Source organism: Ostrea edulis, chromosome 3, assembly GCF_947568905.1.
Source record: "Ostrea edulis chromosome 3, xbOstEdul1.1, whole genome shotgun sequence".
NCBI classification, from domain to species: domain Eukaryota; kingdom Metazoa; phylum Mollusca; class Bivalvia; order Ostreida; family Ostreidae; genus Ostrea; species Ostrea edulis.
This window is the reverse complement of record NC_079166.1, coordinates 35471929-35493104: the sequence shown is the minus strand read 5'-3', so window position 1 is coordinate 35493104 and position 21176 is coordinate 35471929. Positions and strand designations below refer to the sequence as shown.

Here is a 21176-nt window from a genome sequence, read left to right as displayed (position 1 = left end):
ATTGCGGCGTCAGATAATGACTGGCGGTCACCACTTCAATGAAATGGCGGTCGCGTGATCATTAAAATGGCGACTGTTCGCTACATTTGTATATATTCCCCATGGTATCCACCGACGATCGTTCATAATACTCTGTTTAGTTTGTACTACGCGGAATTTTCAATGGGAAATAGTTGCATATTTCTTTATAATCTGCTTGTTCATCAAAGGCGCATCATCTCATACATATGATGGTCCGTTGATGGTTTCAAAAGTTCTAATGTAAATATAAAGCTACGGAATTATTCAAAGAGAACAGATATAATGTCAACGCCCTTGAGGATACACAAATCTCATCTTGTCATGAGGTTGTGATATCTTCAAATATAGCGGTATTTCTTTCTTCCATATCTCCAATTTAGAGATATATAAAGGAGTGGGTTTTTTTCAGACGGGCTTAATAACACCTGAAGGTATCACATAGATTTTGCCTGCTTGCGACGAAATACCTTCTTATATCCCTTACGGGGGTTAGTAATCTCTTTGACCCTTATTGAGTAGATGAAAGAATAGACGTATATATCATAAATATATCGCTACCCGCTAGGACAACCAAGTGGTACGTCTACACCTTTAAACAGAATGCGTGGATTAATAATCCTATATATCTACAATGGCAAGAAAGTAATTATATTGAGTACCCTCTACGAGATATGGAAAATATCAAAATTCAGGCGAGTCATATAAAACTTTCGGGCACAGTGTATCACAGAGGTCTTCACTGCATGACATTAAGTAAACCTTAGGATTCTCTACTACAGAAATGCACGCTTTGTTATTCCCTTCATTCACAAAGTAGAAATAGGGACCTCAAATATGTCTCCACTTTCAGAAGCCACTGAGTGGTACCACTACAACCCAAATCCGAAAGGGTAAATTATTGTCCTGGGGGTCTTCGACATTGCCTGATGTTCCTTCTGCCTTGTCTTCAAAGATTACATCTCTAAAAGCAGTCATCAAACCCAAGTGATACATATGCTTAAATGTCTGCAAAATACAATTTTCATAGATACATTTCATTCAACCTATGTTTACTATCGGTACTTTCCCCACTCAAGTACACAGAGGAAACAAAAAACTTGTAATGTGTGTAATTGTAATTGTAATTAAAAGATTTATATAGCGCCCTATCAACATTAGTTCTCTAAAGCGCTTTACAAATGGGAAAGAAAAGATAATATAAAATCGATGTGCACATACATGTGAATAAAATATTCAGTGTCAGAATTAAAATGCTTAAATATTATCATTGATATATAGCGATATGATATGATTACCCTAATAACATATGAAACAATTATGTGTGACCAAAAAAAAAAAAAACAGTAGAAGAAACCATTAAAATCCACAGAGAATAAAAGTGACATGACACAATAATTTGGTTGGTTGATTGTATATTGTTTAACGCCCCGGATTCTTCACTCGAATATGGAAACATTACCATTGCCGGTGAAGTGCTGCAAAATGTAGGCCTATGCTCTGCGCTTATGGTCTGCAAATAATAAGGGAGGTATGTTTATCGTACCACGCTTGCTCTGATACGAGACCTCAGTTTTTGCGGTCTCACACAAAGGACCGTCCCATTCAATCGCGTTGTATGCCAATCAAGGGATACTGAAGACCTATTCTAACCCGGATTCCCACAGGACAACCATAAGTAAACTTCGATGGATTGATTCGGTTGCGAAAAGGGTGATGTTTTATCTAACCTGTAGAGAAACCTATACTAGGTACGATCACCAAAGCCAGTCAAAAACTAAAGATGATATAATGTTTGAGCATCAGGAAAAGATATTTTACTTTTTCCGAATGTAAGGAGCTGAATATCATGCAGACTTACGTGGTTGAGAGCTTTAAAATGCTCAGAGAGACACTTGTCATTTATCCTGACCCATATAACAGTGATTACGAAACTTAAAACCTGAAATACTCCCACCCCCAAATAAAAAACCCTGACACAATTGTAGCAAAATTTAATTTTGGAAAACTCCAAAAGACGAACTTATATATTCTGCAAGTGTTGCTTATGAACAAGCAAGTAAGTCTTCATTGGCGTTAGCCCCTTCAGTCAAACGACAAGTTAAGAAAACTGCTACGATAATCTAAACGCAGATGTTTGACTGCCATAAACATTGCCAACGACATTACAAGACCAACTCTCAATTATATATGCATAAACTGTCTTATTGTATTTTTCTTTGAAGTGGTATCAACCAATCCATTTTTTTCAAGGGCAAAAAGGTTTGCCAATCGTACCCTCAGAACATATGTTCCCCAGCTATGAATGACAAATGGATATTACCTAAGCTCATCAGGTCTGAAATGACAATCCGACGAGAAGCACGGAGTTAATTACACTATTAAACATGTTAGTTCACTGTAGAAATTACTCACAGACGCTGGAACTCGAAATAAATTCTGGATTCATGCTAACTTCAAGCATATCTCTTACAAAAAACCTCAGTAATTCATCGATACACCTCTCCTTAATATCAAATATTTTGATATATAATCATGCTAATTATTTCTACATCTTTGCAAATGTCCATATTCTGTAAGTGTTTCCATATTTCAAGAATACTTTAATGAGGAAATCAATGTTGCCCTAAAACCTGAAAAGGTATCATGCATTGAACTCAAACAATCTGACTTTCAATTAAAGGGTAACATACTTTGAAAAAATAATGAATTTCAAAAGTCCATATTATGTATATGTCATCTGAAGACATTTTCCATTTTCGGGGATTTTTAAAGAAACTAAAATCATGTTTTGTCCTAGAAGTCGTAAATGTCCCTACATAATTATGCCAAACATCTTGTCTATCAAATGGTTGTATAAGTTCGTATAATACTTGTTTGCAAATGTTAATGACAACTTCATCAGATCGGAAGAGTTTATTCCAGTTTTCGGTTATTACTTTTACAAATGTTAGGTTTTTGCCACAAATTTCGAAAATGTTTTCATGAAACAATGAATGTGAAGATAACGAACATTGATCGATCTCATAACTCCTATAAGCAATACAAAATAGATCGTAAGGAAAACACGGAGTCCCGGACACACCAAAAGTCTGATTTATAGTTACAATGGGTTGCGTACTTTCAGACATTAATTTTTAAGGTCCATATCATCTATATTGTATGTGAAGAAATGTTCTATTTTCGGCGATTTTAAATGAAGGGAAAAAAACCTAAATGACCCCACAAAGAGCTGTATATATCATCAAACGGTTGCATACATGTACGTTCACAAAATGCATGTTTCCAAATGTCGATGATATCTACATTTGGGAAAAGTTTTTCCTGTTTTCAACTATTATTTTTTTTTTATTTCTTGTTTTTGTCCCAAAACGCGCCACTGCTCCTCGAGTAGAAATGTTAAACAACCTGATTTATAATCAAAGGACTATGTACTTGCTTGCAAAAATTCTTAGGTCTCATATTACCTCACTATCCTCACTATCCCATGATATATTGTAAATTCAATTTGAAACCAATATGCATGTATATATTTAAGATTTACACCCACTCCCGTTGACATTTATGATGTTATAAAGAAGATCATACAAACAAGATGACCGTGTTGCATATATTACGCTGCTTTTATTGATATATTCGAGTAGTTGGCATGACTTATTACCCTTTCATGCAAATATACTTTAGTTATCTAATTCTAACAAATCAATACTACCTGGTAGATAACTTGTCTCAATGACAGATGTTTAAAGCTACCCACCAAGATAATATGTCCATGTGAAAACTTACACCCTCTTTCATTTCATGTATCACCATAAGCTTAGCTATTTAGCTTGTTTCTCGCAAATTATCAGTAACGACATATTCTAATTTAAGTAAGTAAGTACGTAAGTAAATGTTGTTTTCCACATATGAAACAAAAATACATTAGATAATGTCCTAATTAAGTGTACACTTGTAAATAAAAAAAATTACAAGTCATGCGCTCGTGCACGTTGGAAACTGAATTGAAGTTATTGAACATGTGTATTAAAGCGATTTTATTTCAATGTAAACACTTTTAAAAGATACATATTTGATCAAAAGATTGAGGAAAACTGCAGTGTCAACTATCATGTTTTGGCGTCAAGTTAAGGTTTTCTTTCACTAGTGATAACCTGCAGATCTCCAAACAAGTCGTATCTACTTCTAATCATTTATCAATTGGATATTTGAAGAATCTGATTGTGGGGTTGATATGAAACATTTTTGGGATGCTGAAACTCAAATCCTCATGTACTCACCTATGATTATAGACAATTTTGCAAATTATACTGCCGGAGTTCATTTTCATAGTGTATACCAGATTAGAAAATTTCATTAAACTTTATTTTAAGAACCTATTATCGAAGCATATCATGTGTAAATGGCAACAGGAATAAATGCATATAGTTTCACTTGATTTTAATGCTACACCTTTTATGTAGTCATGCAGTTTGCTTCATGACTTTTAACATGTTTTCATTTCAAGCAAAGAAAATCTGGTATAGTACCCGCTACGCTATTTTTGACATTCCTATCGTGTTCCATCGTGTGTTTATCTTATCGTACTGTGTTTTATGTTTATGAAGTTTTCGGTTTTCTATCTTGTTTTGTGTTTATTGTGTATATTGTGTATGGTGTTTTGCGTGTATCGGGTTTTCCGTTTATCGTGAAAGTCGTTTATCGTGTTGCCTCGGAAACTATCGGGATCGTATATTGAATCCAATGAACAAGTATGATATTTACAAAAGCTTAATTCGTTTTGTTAAAGAAACTATTTTTAGGATTGGAGGAAAATTAATATATTTGAAGGAGAACTTTTTACATATTAAACACAAACATTTTTAAACTTTTCAAACTTGCGAATTGAAAAAAGCGGATTTTTTAATTTATCATTTTTTTCTCATTAGATATGAATTCAAATAAATATGTTCCAATCACTTATGACTATCAAATATCACTCATAGTATAGAAATATCTAATAAATGAAAATATGGTGTAGTGCGGTAGATTTCTTTTCAGCGATCAGTATGAAAATAATGCTAATTGTTGAATTAGCGGTGAACTTAGAGCATAACGCAAAATGACCCACTCCTCGCTAGACAACAACATATCCCTTGGTTTTATTTCACATTCAAGATACTAGACATTAGAATGAGAGAGCAACTGAAGCATGCTATCACTACATTATATTACATTTAGTTAATTCCCTGTATAAGTTATGTATTAAACATTATGTCAAGATATAAGTTTTAGAATCATTGGCTGAGAAAATTCATATAGATAGCAAATAATGAATTAGTAACCGTATATAGTTTAGTGTTTTGATTCTAGCTGTGGTGTCGTAAAAAACATCAATAAAATTTTAAATATTAAACAAAATAAATACGACTGTGGATTGTATATTTATCATGTTTTCCGTTTATCGTGAAGACCATTAACTGTGTTTTGCGTTCATCAGGTCTATCGTGAAGATCGTTGATCGGGTTTTGCGTTTATCGGGTTTACCGTGTTTCCTACTGTATCGTGTGTGCTTCCCATCTTACTTTGCGTTATCATATCTTATCAGGCGTATATCGTGTTCTAGCGTTGATCATGTCAAATAGAATGTTGCAGATAACGTATTATGGTAAAAGCAACCCACAATGAATAAATCATGAAAATGATTAAATGTGTATGAAAGGCGAACATAGCGAACAGTGCTCAATTTCATAACTCCTATAAGCAATGTAAAATAGATAGTTGGGCAAACACGGACCCCCGGACATGCATATATATATATATATATATATATATATATATATATATATAAAACCTTTTTTACACAAATTGTAATTACATTTTCCGGTCACCGCTCGATGCGACAGAAAATATATACTTAAAGATATATCCTGTAAAAGATCAACACATTTTTTGAACTTGATAGTGTACTTTAACAATTCCACCACTAGATTTTGCTGCATTAGAATAGGCTTAAAAAAGTAGCGCATATTATCAATGCTCATATTTTCGCTAAGAAATTTACACCTCATTTTTTATTTTGTAAATCTCATAAGCAATGAAGGAAAAATGTTATTCAAAATGTAGATAGTATTCCTATATGTAGAATAGAGTGTAATTACAATTTCCGTGTTTTTTTTTTTTTTCAAAATCTACTATATCAGATATATTGCTCTAAATCTGTTTTGACAGAATACAATCAAATAAAGGATGTTCTATAGTTTCCTCTGTATCACGATAAGGGGAATGTTTATTGGCATCTTTTCATTTGCTAGCATATACATTACTTGTAAGTAAATTATGAAGAACTATGGAATATGAACTCTGCCACAAATTTATCATATGAAGTTTTTTTTTTCTTGATAGATTTTATCCCAAGATGAAATGTTATCTTACAGGATGTGAGTTCAAAACTTCTTGACCAGTATTGATACATCAATTTTTAGATTTGTTTGACATTAAGGTATGATAGGAAAACGTTTTGTCAGATATATCTTGTAATTTCCCCTGAAAGCAACATTTTGTTTTTGTATCTGCACCTATATTTGTTTGAAAGACATGGGTTTCTTGAAAATTAAAATTACTTAAGACATTACATTAAAATAAAACCCCACAGTTTTCAACATTATATACTCACACAAGTAGTTTTTCTGCGACAATAAACGTCTTTTAGTTTTCTCAATAGATTTAAAACCATTTACATTAAAACGACCCTTTACAATTTTGTATCCACTGTTATACCAGACAGTGATAAATAGTGTATTTGCTTTATAACATATATTTTTGTTAAACCATCTGTTTTCTTGAAGAAAAGCATATGGTACTAAAGTTATATTACGTTTACATTCATTGAAAGCACATATTAATTCCTTGTGAAAGAGTTGATGGTGTTTAAAATCGATATCACTTGTCTGTGTTCTATTTGATTTCATTAAATATAAATAAGCCGTGTTATAAGTATTTCAGCAATCAAAAGTGAAGTTAAATTTTCTTTATCTTTCAATATCCCTATGACTAAAGGTTCCTTTCATATTAGTTTCAAAATCAATAATGTCCATTCCTTCTTCACCTTTGGTTCTAATTAATGTTTTGCTCATAATACGCCCCCCCCCCTCCAAAGAAAATAAAATTTTATTTGTATTCTTTATAAAAGACTGATCATGATAGCTAAGAACAGTAGCTGTGAATAGAAGCTTTAAGATTGCTCCGTTTACCTGATCAGGATATAAGGCTCGGAGCGGGTGTGACCGGTCGATGTTTAATTCTCCTAGGTACCTGATCCCACCTATGGTGTGTCCGGGGGTCCGTGTTTTCCAAAATAGCTATTTTGCATTGCTTACAGGAGTTATCAGATTGATCACTGTTCGTTATCTTCACCTTTCACGGCTAAATAATTCACAATCTACGATTTCCCAAATATGATAGGCTACCAACTTCACTAAGACTCTAATCTAAAAGTTTTCATAATTCTTTAAGCTTATTTAACCATTTTGTCTCATTACACTTAGCCTTGTAATGTCTGATATGTATCCAGAAACTTTTAATAGTGTAAGCATTCATTTAATTGCATAAATGTGGGAATGATCTTTCATTTAATTTTGATAGTTCCCTAATAATGTATTTGTACATTCAGATTTAGTTACATTTATTTTGCTTCAAAAACACAACCGAGGTTCCCAACTATCTATTTTGTATTGCTTACAGAAGTTATGGCATTAATCACTGCTCGTTATCTTCGCCTTTTATTTATCTTGATATTGAAATATTCCATTACAAATAGAAATGGCAGTGTAGATATAGGACAGTCCTGTCTAATTCCTTTTGACACAATGCACCTTCTAGAAAGCCATCCATTATCTTCTACATCACAATAGGGGTCCATATATAACATTTTCATGTCTGACGTGTTTCATACCGATCGGTAGACTGTTCCTGGTACACTGAGTTTGACTACAGATAACCCCGTTTACCTGATCGAGATATGTGGCCCACGGCGGTAATGAACAGTCGATATGGAATGCTTACTCCTAGGCATCTGGTCCCACCTCTGTGTCCAGGGGTCCGTGTATTGCTTGTAGGAGTTACGAGGTTGATCGTTGTTCGTTATCTTCTTCTTTCATAAAGAGTAATCTAAAAAAATTTCAATATGGCAAACAAAAAATTACATTCAGTTGAGTTGAAGGCTTTCTCAAATTCGGCAAATAATAATATACCACCCTCATACTTATTTTCACAGTATTCATATTGGTCCATTATTAATCTGGTATTTACCCCAAAGTAACGTCCCTTGTGCTGGACTAAAATGATTCATTTGCCACAACTGACAACCTTCAGCGAAACGTTATATTCGTTGTTCCAGTTGCTGTCAATACGCTGCATCCCCACTGTAAAAGAAATTGTCCTAATAAACCTAGGGGCAAAATTGTAAAGCTGAAATTCATCAACCAAGAGACGGAGAATTATACTGAATCAACGTCGAATGTCATCCCATTCGTTAGACACCCCAACTGCCTGTCCAACCATCTTCCCGTGCTATATTAAAATATTTGGGACTAGCCACTGCTCAGCTGAGCATGCGTACCAATATGTGAAAGCCATACGCAGTGGGGATGTTATGCGAGCTTCAGCCAATCAAACGGCAACGACGGTATTAGATGATAAGAGGCTTCACAGCAAGGTCATGCCCTCCCTATCATTCAATTCCAACAACGTTGCTCTAATGACTGAAATCATTGATGCTAAGTCAAGCCATATTCGCCAATTAAGAAACACTTTTCTTAATAATTCCTGCAGTACTTGGTCTGCTAACAAAAAGTTCAAGGATATTTCCATATATGTAGCTGTTCGCATTCGTTGCCTCTCCCGATCTTATCCATTGCCAGGATCGGGCGGGCAATGTCAAATCCTCTTTCCAACACAGTTCATCAAGGATATGAGGACCCAACGGATATCGTCAAAAAGGTCCCTGCACATTCTTAAAGGAGTGGCTTTGAGAGCTGCGATGAGGATGGTTAGAATCATTTCCATATACGGAAATAATCCTCATGACAGATATCTGTGAAAGACTTGAATTTGGACACCACAGATACCAGTGCTATGGACTGGATTGCTCCAAACCTTGGTTAAGTTTAACCAGTGGTTAAATCCCTTGTCCACTGGTTAACTTTTAACCATTGGTTAAACGTTGTTGCTCAAAAGTTATCCAGTGGTTAGATTTAACCAAGGGTTTGAACAACCTAATCCAGATTGTCATATCTATAGCTGAATTCATATTTAGTCTTAGAGAAATGAATACAGTAACCAACAATGTAAACCACCACCCCAACCCCTTAATTGAAAGGGGTTAAATGAGTATTAAACGTTTAGGGTTCTATGAATGGCTTAAACATAGTAAATGTGATATCATTTTTGCAAGAGACCCATTATTCGCATGTTTGACAGCGAATCATTATATAGTTTCAGATGGCATAGCTCTTGTATTCATGATTTCTTCGCATCAGCACACAGCAAATGTTCTTTACTAATAAGAGGATATTTTCCTTGTAAAATAATATGTTGTACGGTGTGACCGTTGAGACGAGCGAAGCCCATTAAAATCTTCTAACACGACTTAAAAATATACATTTTATCCGCCTGTTCATATAACGCGGTGGATGTAAATAGTTACATTGTGACGTGATCCAGTAAGTGCTCTACCAAGACCATATTTTTGCTCCTCACGAAAATGTTAACAGCTGTAAAGGAGAAACTTTAAACTTACTATCTGAGTACATATGCCAGAAGTGGTGTTAATCAAATGTGGATTCTAAAAAATCCAATGAACTTTTTAGTAAACTCGAAATCGCAAAACTTTTCTCAAATCAATAAAACCAAAATCTACGACTATTCAACACTATACACGATCATTCCTCACGATCAATTAAAGACTAAGGGTTTTGACATTATATAACGTTGCTTCTTCAACAAAATTGGAAAAAAGGAAATATTCATATCTAGTGATCAGTCATTCAAAAACTGAATTTGTGATACACCACTCTAATTCCCAGCACAAGTACTCTCAGGATATAGGGCTCGCGGTGGGTGTGACCGGTGAACAGGGAATGCTTAAACCTCTGGTGTGCCGAGGGTCCGTGTTTGACCAACAATGTTTTTTGTATTGCTTATAGGAGTTATGAGATTGAGCACTGTTCGTTATCTTCACCTTTGAGAGGAAAATCAAGAATATCTGTAAACAATGCATTTTCTGACTTCTTTCCCTGTAGAACTGGGGTACGGCATGCTAAATATTTGTCACCCCTTTAATTTGCTTTATTTTTGAACGACATCGAAAAAGTTATGTGATACATGTAATAAAATTAACGGCTTATCAATAACTTCAAACAAAATTGAACGTGAATTAGGAATTTTCATAAAACTAATGATTATATTACATGCTGTTATAAAATTTAAAAATTCATTTTAAAATTAAGGAATATCTTCCTCACGCATAGCTCTTATCATTAAACCGAATTTGACTCCAATTTTTGGTACACTATTTTTTTCCCTAAAATAACTCTAAAACTTCATTGTTATTTCGAATTTCAAACATTTCGGTTGAGCATCACTGAAGAGACATTATCTGTCGAAATGCACATCTGGTGCATCAAAATTGGTACCGTATAAGTTTTACATTATAACCCTTGGGTCGAGGTCTCTGCTGGTGGATTGATAGTCCCTGGGGGTCTCTACAGTCCAGTAACTTCGTTATTAGCTTAAAAATGCGGATGTATACTTAATTGCTGTTATAAAATTTAGAAATTCATTTTAAAATAAAGGATTATCTCCTTCATGCATAGCTCTTATCCTTACACGAATTTGACTTCATATTTTGGCACAATGTTTTTCCTTAAATGTAAAACGTATACGGTACCAATTTTGATGCACCAGATGCGTATTTCGATAAATAATGTCTCTTCAGTAATGCTCAACCGAAATGTTTGAAATCCGAAATAACTATGAAGTGTTGAATATAGCTTTAAAACTTCATTGTTATTTCGAATTTCAAACATTTCGGTTGAGCATCATTGAAGAGACATTATTTGTCGAAACTCACACCTGGTGCATCAAAATATGTGGTAAACCATCAAAATAATTTGCACCTCATATATTTATTCATAAAATGTTTTTTCAACAATCAACAAACCTGTTTGATGAAAAATCTGAAGTCAATACCAGTATTAAACACTGTGTTTATAGTAATTGTGGTATAGTCAACCAAGTAAAAGGCATCGACATCAATGTTGAAACAAAGACTTGAGGATCGGTTTCAACACAAATGGCTATGAAATTGCAATAAGTCTTCAAAAGGAAATATATACACCATGTTTACAGATGAATATTTTAGTTGTCAATGTTACAGGAATATGAATTCTTTTTTATCTGTATATAAGATTTGAACTATTGCTAGATTTAGAACCTCTAACCATAAATTACCTATAGAAACTGGCCGGTGGAATAATGTTGATAGGGAAAATAGAAATGCTGGTTATGTTACGAAGACATAAGTGATGAATACCATTATATCATGCATTGTGACAAATTTGAACATGACAGAAAAGTGTGTGTACCAACATATTATCGATCAAAACTAAATGTTTTTCAATTTTACATTTTTTACTCTACACACAATGATTTGCTGTTAACGACATCTTCAAATCTATAAAAATCAGCAACGAGACGGTATGTTCTTCTAGTTAATCAACTGTTATGATTTTTAATACATAAATACATAAACACGGTTTTATCTGCCGTGTTTGCGCATACGTTTTGTATTTAATTGTTTTTGTTTATACATTCCCTCTGTTGAAAATTTTAATTGAGAGAAATCAATTCATTCATTCATTTAATATAAGAAAGGATCTATGTGCCTATTGTGGTGTTTAACGATAACGAGACTAATGTATAAAAGGTGAAGCTAACAAACAGTGATCAATCCCATAACTCCTATAAGCCATACAAAAAAAATAGTTGTGCAAACACGGACCTCTGAATATACCAGAGGTGGGATCAGGTGCCTAGGAGGAGAAAGCATCCCCTGTCGACCGGTCACACCCGCTGGTATGTTTTATGAAACTGACTTAACAAGCAGACGCCGGCTAACACGATCCCTACGACTCACCCATCTACAATATTAATAAAGGCAACACATATAATAATTTCAAGAAAAACAACTCAACTTCAAATATATTTCAAACAAAATCAGTAGACTGAAATCAAAACATAGTTTAGAAGATAGAAATGTGACCGCCTGCACCATGCATCACTGCAGATGTGTATTACAAGTTCAAGCCAAACCGGACATCATTTCTATCATGCTCTCTATCTCCTAAACAGATGCATAATACCTGACAGGGGATGCTTACTCCTCCTAGGCACCTGATTCCATCTCTGGTGTGTCCAGGGATCCTTGTTCGCCCAACTTTCTGTTTAGTATTGCTTATAGGAGTTATGAGATTGATCACTGTTCAGTATATTCACCTTTCATCTAAACAAATAAAGTAACCTTCGAAATGAAATATCAATTCCATGAAACCACGTTAATGTACATACGGTACAACCTCACGTATGTAAGAAGTTAATCTACAACCATCCATACAGATTGATAACCTAATATTCTAAAAAGCTGAATGTGATTAATAAATAATTCGGTGTATAATGTAAAACTTATACAGTACCAATTTTGATGCACCAGATGCGCATTTCGGCAAATAATGTCTCTTCAGTGATGCTCAACCGAAATGTTTGAAATCCGAAATAACTATGAAGCTTAAGAGCTAAATATATAATGTCAATCCAACTAAATTTGGACAGATGCCATAGCTTGTCACCAAAATATACGTCTGAAAATTACCAAATCCGATGCAAGTAATATATATACTTATTACGGGTCCTTATATCCCGCACCCGATTTCAATGTACGTGTTTCTTGTGAAATAAAGGCATATATTTTATATGAAAATAGCTGCTCATAAATAAGAAAACCACCTTCTGTGAATAACCCCAGGTGAAATGATCATATAATAATTATATTTAAATGTATTGTATAACCCAACAAAAGAAGTGATGGCTACTGGAAACAGAATATAGCAATATTTCACTAAAATGGTAATTGTGAATTGATTAATGCTGAAGAAAAGAAATCTTATAAAATGGGAAGTAAAGTATATAAGTATACTCTGTTAAAAAACAAAACACGAGTGGGAACAGCAGACAAAAATCTTTGATATTGAATTTTTTAAAGAAGAAATATAAAATAACAATCACTTGGAAAATATATTGTTTTGAACATATTTTATTGATGAAATCAAAAGGATTGGGAACAAGTTCTGACAACTTACAAGTCCCTCTCCTAAATATATCCTACATAAAACATTAAAAGATGAAACTAGATGAACGACATTGTTTATAGGAATAAGGCCAAACGTGTTCAAATAAGATTAAAAGCTAAATGGCTAAATGAAGGGGAAAACATACTTCTTATTTACAGTGTCTTAATGATAAAGACCTAGCTGTATAACTGTAGCTCTCTGAAAGAATATTAGGACCATTCAGAGAGTTACAGATCCATCCCTTATATAAACCTTCGATTTACGGCGCACAAAAATGTGCACGGTTGAGGCTTCATATCAAAGTATCCATGTGTTTCCATATAATATATTTGATATGAAAGAAATAAAATCCAAATATATGATCCAACCACTCTTGCGTCCAAACGTACCTTCAAATATTCATTAAGGCCCCATACTACCAGAAAAATCACGGCTTTAAATGATTTCATTTGTTGACGCACACATGATAGGTAGCCAGGACCAAGGATCAAACAGGATATATAAAGAGACGCTACATTTTCAAGAGCCATTAATTTAGTATATAGTTATCTTTTACAGACACTATCTTTTTAATAAAAAAAAAACGTAAAAGTACCCCCTCCTGTTTGTTTTTTTAAATGTAAAACTAAGAGAAGTAAATTGAATTTCTTGCATGTGTAGTTTTTGTTTAGGAGGTTGATTTTCAAAAAAGCTCAACAGGTATTGCCTAGGAAATATCAGTGTGATGTTTCAGACATGTATTTGAGATACGTCTGTGTATGTGATAATTAAGACCCAATTGGTTTGCATATCGATTCACTTATAATTCTTCGTATATTCGATTAAATCCTTCTCAGATATCATAAAAATCAGATGCCATAAAAAGACATGAATATCAACATTAAACTGGTATATGCACGCGTATTTAGGCAAATACATGTACAGGTATACTACAATTTATCTTATTTCCTCTATATGCATATGTAATGGACGAATTAACCGAGAACGTGGACCCACTAATTTATTATTATAGACAATGAAGGCAAATGTAAAGTTAAATAAGATTTATTTTGTTGTTGACGAACGAGGCCACGGCCGTAGGGTTGCCGGATGATAAATGGCTAGCCCTCAATTATATACATTACATTTAACATTACATTATCATTATGCCATATTATCATTTGAGGGCTCAATAGTCAAACATTGTTTGGAACGACTTCAAGCACTGTCCAATGTAGAGCCCTCAAAGATATCATTCATTCCATCATTATACATTATTCATTATGCATACATGATGCATTCCAACATTATACATTATGCATACAATATGCATTATATTATTATACATCGTGGCATTATATCATTAAACACTATAAAATTATGCATTATCATTATCATTATTGGCTTTATGATTGATAAAGATAGATAACATTATACTGGTACTGGGAACATATGCTCAGTATGATAATGCTATCAAATCTATAAAAGCCAAAAGCGTCGCGAAATATCGACTATGTTTGCTACATACGCATTTAAAAAACAGTTACGGCCGTGACGAGAGAAAGTTCTTTCCACTGGAGTTTTCCCTCTTCGTGAAACAGCAGCAAATGACAGGCACAAGACAAAATCCAAAGTCAATCTGGCAGCATTCGTAGGATATTGGAACAATTTAAAACTGCAAAATACAGAGAAAACTACGACAGAAAGAGTTTTACTAATGGTTTGAAATTTTAAGATTATAAATACCTATACATTACTGTGTACGAATATTATGAAATTGAACCATTAGTAGGAAATATATGGAGTGGGTGGATGGGGTTTTCTAATAAAAATTCAGCTGGTTACCCGCATGAACTTGAACTTTTGTTCACAAGTAGGGCCTCTTGCTGTTTTCCAAAAATAAAGTGTTACGTGATATTTAAGTGACTTCACAGGAAATTACCAAGAGGGGAATTTACGGTAGCTCAACCAGAGCCAACATATGGATAGTATCGTTTCGGTGTTTATCCGTAACACGTGTAATGATACCTGTGAATTTGAGGTGCAATTTCACCCCATGATTATTGTGCATTTGACTATGGAAGCCCTTAACCTAGTCGCGAATCAGATGTGAGAACAATCACCGCCAATAAAATTGGAGGATGAGCGACGCTTACATCGACCGTGTCCTATGTTCGCCATTGAAAGAGCAGACTTGTTGCAGCTTACTTTGCAAATTGTATAATAGTAAGTCATTGCCAAGTTCAGATAAATGAACTCCATCGTTAACAAACAATCCGCTAGAATCCCAAGATATTTCGGGATAGCTGATATAGAAACCATTGTTGACAACGAACAATTTGCTCTTCAGACTGTTAATTCTTTTGACTGCAATGTTTTGAGATTTAACAGTTTTACTGTAACGCCATGAAAATCTTGCAGGAATGTGAGACCAGCCAAGGAGGGTGTTTGGAAGCTCAGACGGAATCCTTTGAAATGTTTCTTTCATCATCAATCGAAGTTCGAGTAAAGGCACATAACCAATATCATTACCCCACAGTGAATTATTAAAATTTCAAGCAATGTTTCATACCTCCTTAGTAACTGAATGGGAGGGAACATTTCTTTTCCAAGTTAGACAAACCTTGCCCTGCCAAAGGATGTGATAATTTAGACGCCCCAGATGTGATTTGTCAGTTGAGAGGCTTGCTCGTTGGAATGCCCGCTTGATAATGGATGAACCAACTATCCATATACTTTTTTCTTGACCTATGTGATAAAATATATTCTACTAAGTTCTAATATAAGTTTTATAAGCATTTGAAATCCATCTACCTTTTTTCACTATTTCGGATTCAGAATGCGCTCTTTTTTTGAGAAACTGTCCGATGCAGCTCCATCGGGAAGAGTGAGAAGTGTAACGTGAATTTGAAAGACCTAAATTATTTATTGTTTTATTAAGGACTGATGTAAATTGATAACGGGTAAGTAGACCGTCGTCTACATGAACAAAAAGCTGACCATTAATTTTTGGTCTGACAGACAAATATCTTTGTAGATGAAAAAGAGGGCAAATAACTGTAATATCTGACTCGTTCAACTGAATTGACGATCCTTTTCCTGATTGGTCAGTTTTGGAATATGGAACTGTTTTATAATTTCTTATTCAGTGACTGGTCAAATAAAATCTGTATGTGGTTAATGCCAATAACATGACGAATGTCGCGTGTTTTACTGCATGTAAATTCATCAACTCTCAAAAAAGCATGGTATGCTAAGGAAAAGGCCGAGCAAAATAAATATGTTTCAAAATTAGAGGAACACACTAAACTTGAACTTGACATGAGGTTTTTCAAAATATTTTCAGTAATAGGCAAACGACGGTCAATTGTTTTGCGGGAACGTTTTATACCCTCTAGTAGTTTTCTAAACATGAAATATTGTGTATAGTCGTTGGTGCCTATCAGTTTGCACTTAAAACTTATATCAGCTAAATAAGATGGTAAGTGATAAGTGAGCAATGGATGTGAGAAAGTGAAGGTCCCCAAATTTCCTCCAAACCGTTGTCCTTCCTGAAACTAGAAAATAACTTTAAACTATTGGAATACAGTAGTTTTGTGTTTGGGGCAAAAAATTCAAGTGTTAAATGCTTTATTTCAGCTCTGATATCATCTTCGTGAAATCTTCTGGGATCGGTATAGGATCTTGGTCCGCTTCTCGTGCAAGAGACCGGAATCTTTCCCACTGTTTTAGAGAAATAGAATCAGCGATTTGGTTATTGCAACCACAAATATACTTTGCTTTAAAATACATATTGTTAACTATTGAATGGAGCACTAAAGGGCGCACTAATTCCATAACTCTTCTAGATTTTGATGTCTTTTTATTCAGAATCGATACTAAAGCAATTTTGTCGGTATGATACATTGTTTTCTTATTTTGGAAATGGTTTTTGAATAACAAAACTGCCAAAATTATTGGAATTAATTCTAAAAAAGTAATATAAGATATTATATCTGAATCCTGCCATTGTGTAGGCCAATGAAAATATGCCCAATGTCCTTGTAAATAAACGCCGCAGCCAAGTTGAGCATTACCCACACACAATACAATATCTGTATATAAATGAAGTTCAAAATTTGAAAACCAATTAAGTTCCAAAAAATTGAAACTACCGTTGCATTGCTCGAGGAAATTTAACCAAACCCGTAGGTTGCTCTTCATACCAGCACTGACCCTTATGAAATGAGACGGATGTCTAATACCACACATGGTATTGCAGAAACGGCGATTAAAGGCATGGGCTGAGGGAATGGCTTTGGAGCAAAAATTCAAGGAACCAACTAAGGATTGTAGGTCTTTTAATGTTATTTTGGATTTAGCCAAAATTGTTTCAATAGATTCCTTAAGTGCAATGGGTTTTTTTCCTCTGGTATACTTATAACCATTTTTCCTGTGTCTATTTCTATACCAAGATAAATCAATGAACTTTTAGGACCAACGGTTTTTTCCTCCGTCAGCGGAATTCCAAATTCACGACAAGTATTCTGAATGTTTGACATTAATAATTTACAGCCTTCGAATTCTCTAGCAGCGAAAATAAAATCATCTAAGTAATGGTTTATTGTTTTAGGCCTGTTTTTGTGATTGTTACCCACTGTAAAAAAAAAAGGGCAATTTTTTTCCAAAGGGCACAACTTGCAGAACAGCCCATAGGTAAGCACATATCGTAATAAAACTTGTTATTAAAAACCTAATAACTCATGATCAGAGGGATGCATTGGTAATAAACGAAAGTTGATTTGACATCCATTTTTGCAAGAAGGGAGTTTTTACCTAATGCTGAAATCATTTCTAATACTTCATCAAACGGTGTGTAATGAACCGTACAATATTCCGTATCGATAAAATCGTTTACACTATTTCTTTCTGGAAATAATAAATGATGTATTAAACGCCAACCCCTACCTTTTTTAACCACAATACCTATAGGTAATATTCTAAAATTTTGTAGGGGAACTTGATCAAAAGGACCTGCAACCCGACCTAAAGCGACTTCCTTGTCTATTTTTTGCTTAACTTCCACTGGGTGTTGCCGAGTTGATATTAAATTGGTACATGTTGATGCAAAACGAGAGTCTAAATATTTTATTTTAAAGCCATATGTAAAACCTTCCCTTAATTCATTAGCGTCTGAAGTTCTATGATGAATAGAAAGGTAATCCTCCATATTATGTAAATTAATTGGTGTTGTTCCAGGGTTTCATAAAGTTTACTGACTGTGGATTTTTCCATGAGCGACGAAAAAGGCTAGGAGAGGACTTGTCCTGGATAGACACAATAGATCTGTTTGAGTTTTGATTTGTTACTTGACATTTCGTAGCAGGGTGCTTACCAGAACACAAAAACCTTTGTTATTGAAATCAAAACATCCCTTTTGTTGGGATGTCTGTTGTCTAGGTACATTTGAAGAATTTACAAACAATAGGCACAACTCTTGGTCGATTTTGTTCCAGGGAATACAAACATTTCTTTCCTTCTTAAGACGAAATTATCTGTCATATTCCCTCCAACCAAATCCCGTCGAGCGATTAGCTGCGGCTTTTACATTTGCCATACATTTAAGCATTTGCTGGGATTTATCAGAATGAGCAACTAAGTATATGCTCATGAAAATAAAAAATGCATCTTACCATGTTTGAATGTCGAGTATTTTGTTTTGACTGACTGGTTTAACAGATAACTGACCATTACTTAAGAAAATTTTGTTTTCTTAATCGTTGACTAGATGCCTATCTAGTAAACTGTACAATTCAATAAATGCACCTTTAAAGATTTTCTGTTTTGTAACTTGAAGTACGTGCGCACCTAATTCATCGTCCACGCTTAAAATTGCATTTTCATTTCTAAACATGGCTTTAAATGTTTGATTCCACGCTTGAATTAAAGGAACTATACTAGTACCTTCATTTGGAACAGCCTGTTTTGGATTGATTAAAACATCTATTCGTTGTTCTGCATCGGGACTTGCGGAGGATACGCTGTTTGAAGGTCCAGATTTTTCTGATGTTTCTGGTTCGTTCCTTGGATGAAAGGACGCTGTCTTGTCTCTGAGTAATAATGGTTTGGATCGCCTGCTTTAACTGGGGTAAAATTAGCTCATATACTGATGAGGCCACTTCCTCGATGTTTACACCTGCATTGGCTACAGCGGTCGGTGTAGATTGAACTTTTGACTTTTTTCCTGGCAAACGTGATTTTCCTGTAAATTTCCTTTTTTCCTTCAAAGGCCGAGGTTCAGCAGAATGAGAAGATTGCCGGAGCTGCATTTTACCAATACAGCTGATTTTTTTATTTAAACTTCAAAATTCAAATCGATTTTCTAAGAAACAGTTTTTACGCCCAACTGATTTGTGAAGTATGTTTACAACCGTTGTACTAAATGTGATGTAATGAAAGTCAAAGTATGACGACACAATGCTCAAACATAGAATAATTTTCCCGGAGTTTTATCGGGTTCAAGAGCGATTGAGATTTTCATTGCTACAATAATATGATTTATTTTGTAAGGAAAATAAATTGTATTATTTTAGAATGATCTAGATGAGTTTAGTAGAAAACACAAAGTTGCTAAAGACATATTTAGAAATTTTCAAATTTTTGTCTATAATGAAAATTTTGCGGTAACTACATTTTCTAATATAGCAAAATATAGCCAAACTCATTGCCCTTTGATAAATTCAAACATGACATTGCTGAAAAGGCACAATTCAATCCGATAAATGGTACACAGCAAAAATATAATTACTTATAGATTACTGAAGAAAACGACACGTGCGACTTAATGTTATTCAAATAGAATACATAGAAAGTGCAGTATTATAAAGCATTTGTAACTTACATTTCTTACCCCAATTCATAAACTGAAGTCCATAATACTTTAAAGTGACTGAACATTTTAAAACCGTCAGCACTATGTAGATACAATTCAATGTAGGTAGTTAGTTGCACCGGTCCACATGGCTTTGATAAGTGAAAGCGCAGATGGTTTTACAGTTTTTAATAGTTAATTTAAATCCAAGCGATACCATTGCCTGTGGAATAAATTATACGTTAAAGCGAATGATTTTAAAAGAATGGTTTATAATCAGTTTCATTTCCCTTTTTATGATGCTTTTATTTGAAAATTCTTCTTATCGCCACAAACAAATATGAACTTCTAAAACTTATGATACGACACATCCAATGATATGGTCGTTATAACGATCTAGTTCGTCAATACAACCTATCATTGGGTCAAATGCTGTCTGACGTGTTTCATACCGATTGTTAAGCCGTTCTTGGCACACCAATTTTGACTACGGATAACTCCGTTTACCTGATCAGGATATAGGGCTGACAGCGGGTGTGACCGGTCAACAAAGGATGTTTACTCCTCCTAGGCACCTGGTACCACCTTAAAATTAGTTTCTGAAAGTATGCAACCCGTTAACCATAACTCAGACTGTTGGTGTGTCCAGGGGTCCGTGTTTGCCCAACTATCTATTTCGTATTGCTTATAGGAGTTGTGAGATTGATCAATGTTCGTTATCTTAACTTTGCATCCTATGCATTCAGTATTAGTTTAAAGTAAAATGTGTCAAAACGTATACATATTCATTTTGATAAATATAAACTAATGGTAACTATGGTTTGGGTATGATAGTCCAAGGGGTTGCTTATTTTGTCAGGGGGACAACTTTTCATCTTGATATAAAATGTCATTCCGATCTTTCTTTAAGGACCCACTGTTTACTAAATGGTAAAGAAAAATAA

General features: G+C 34.3%; 1 pseudogene; it reads right to left on the bottom strand.

Annotated features, from left to right (window-relative positions):
- Positions 1 to 15534: 15534 nt before the first annotated feature.
- On the bottom strand, positions 15535 to 19690 carry LOC130053539 (uncharacterized; annotated as a pseudogene).
- Positions 19691 to 21176: the final 1486 nt, after the last annotated feature.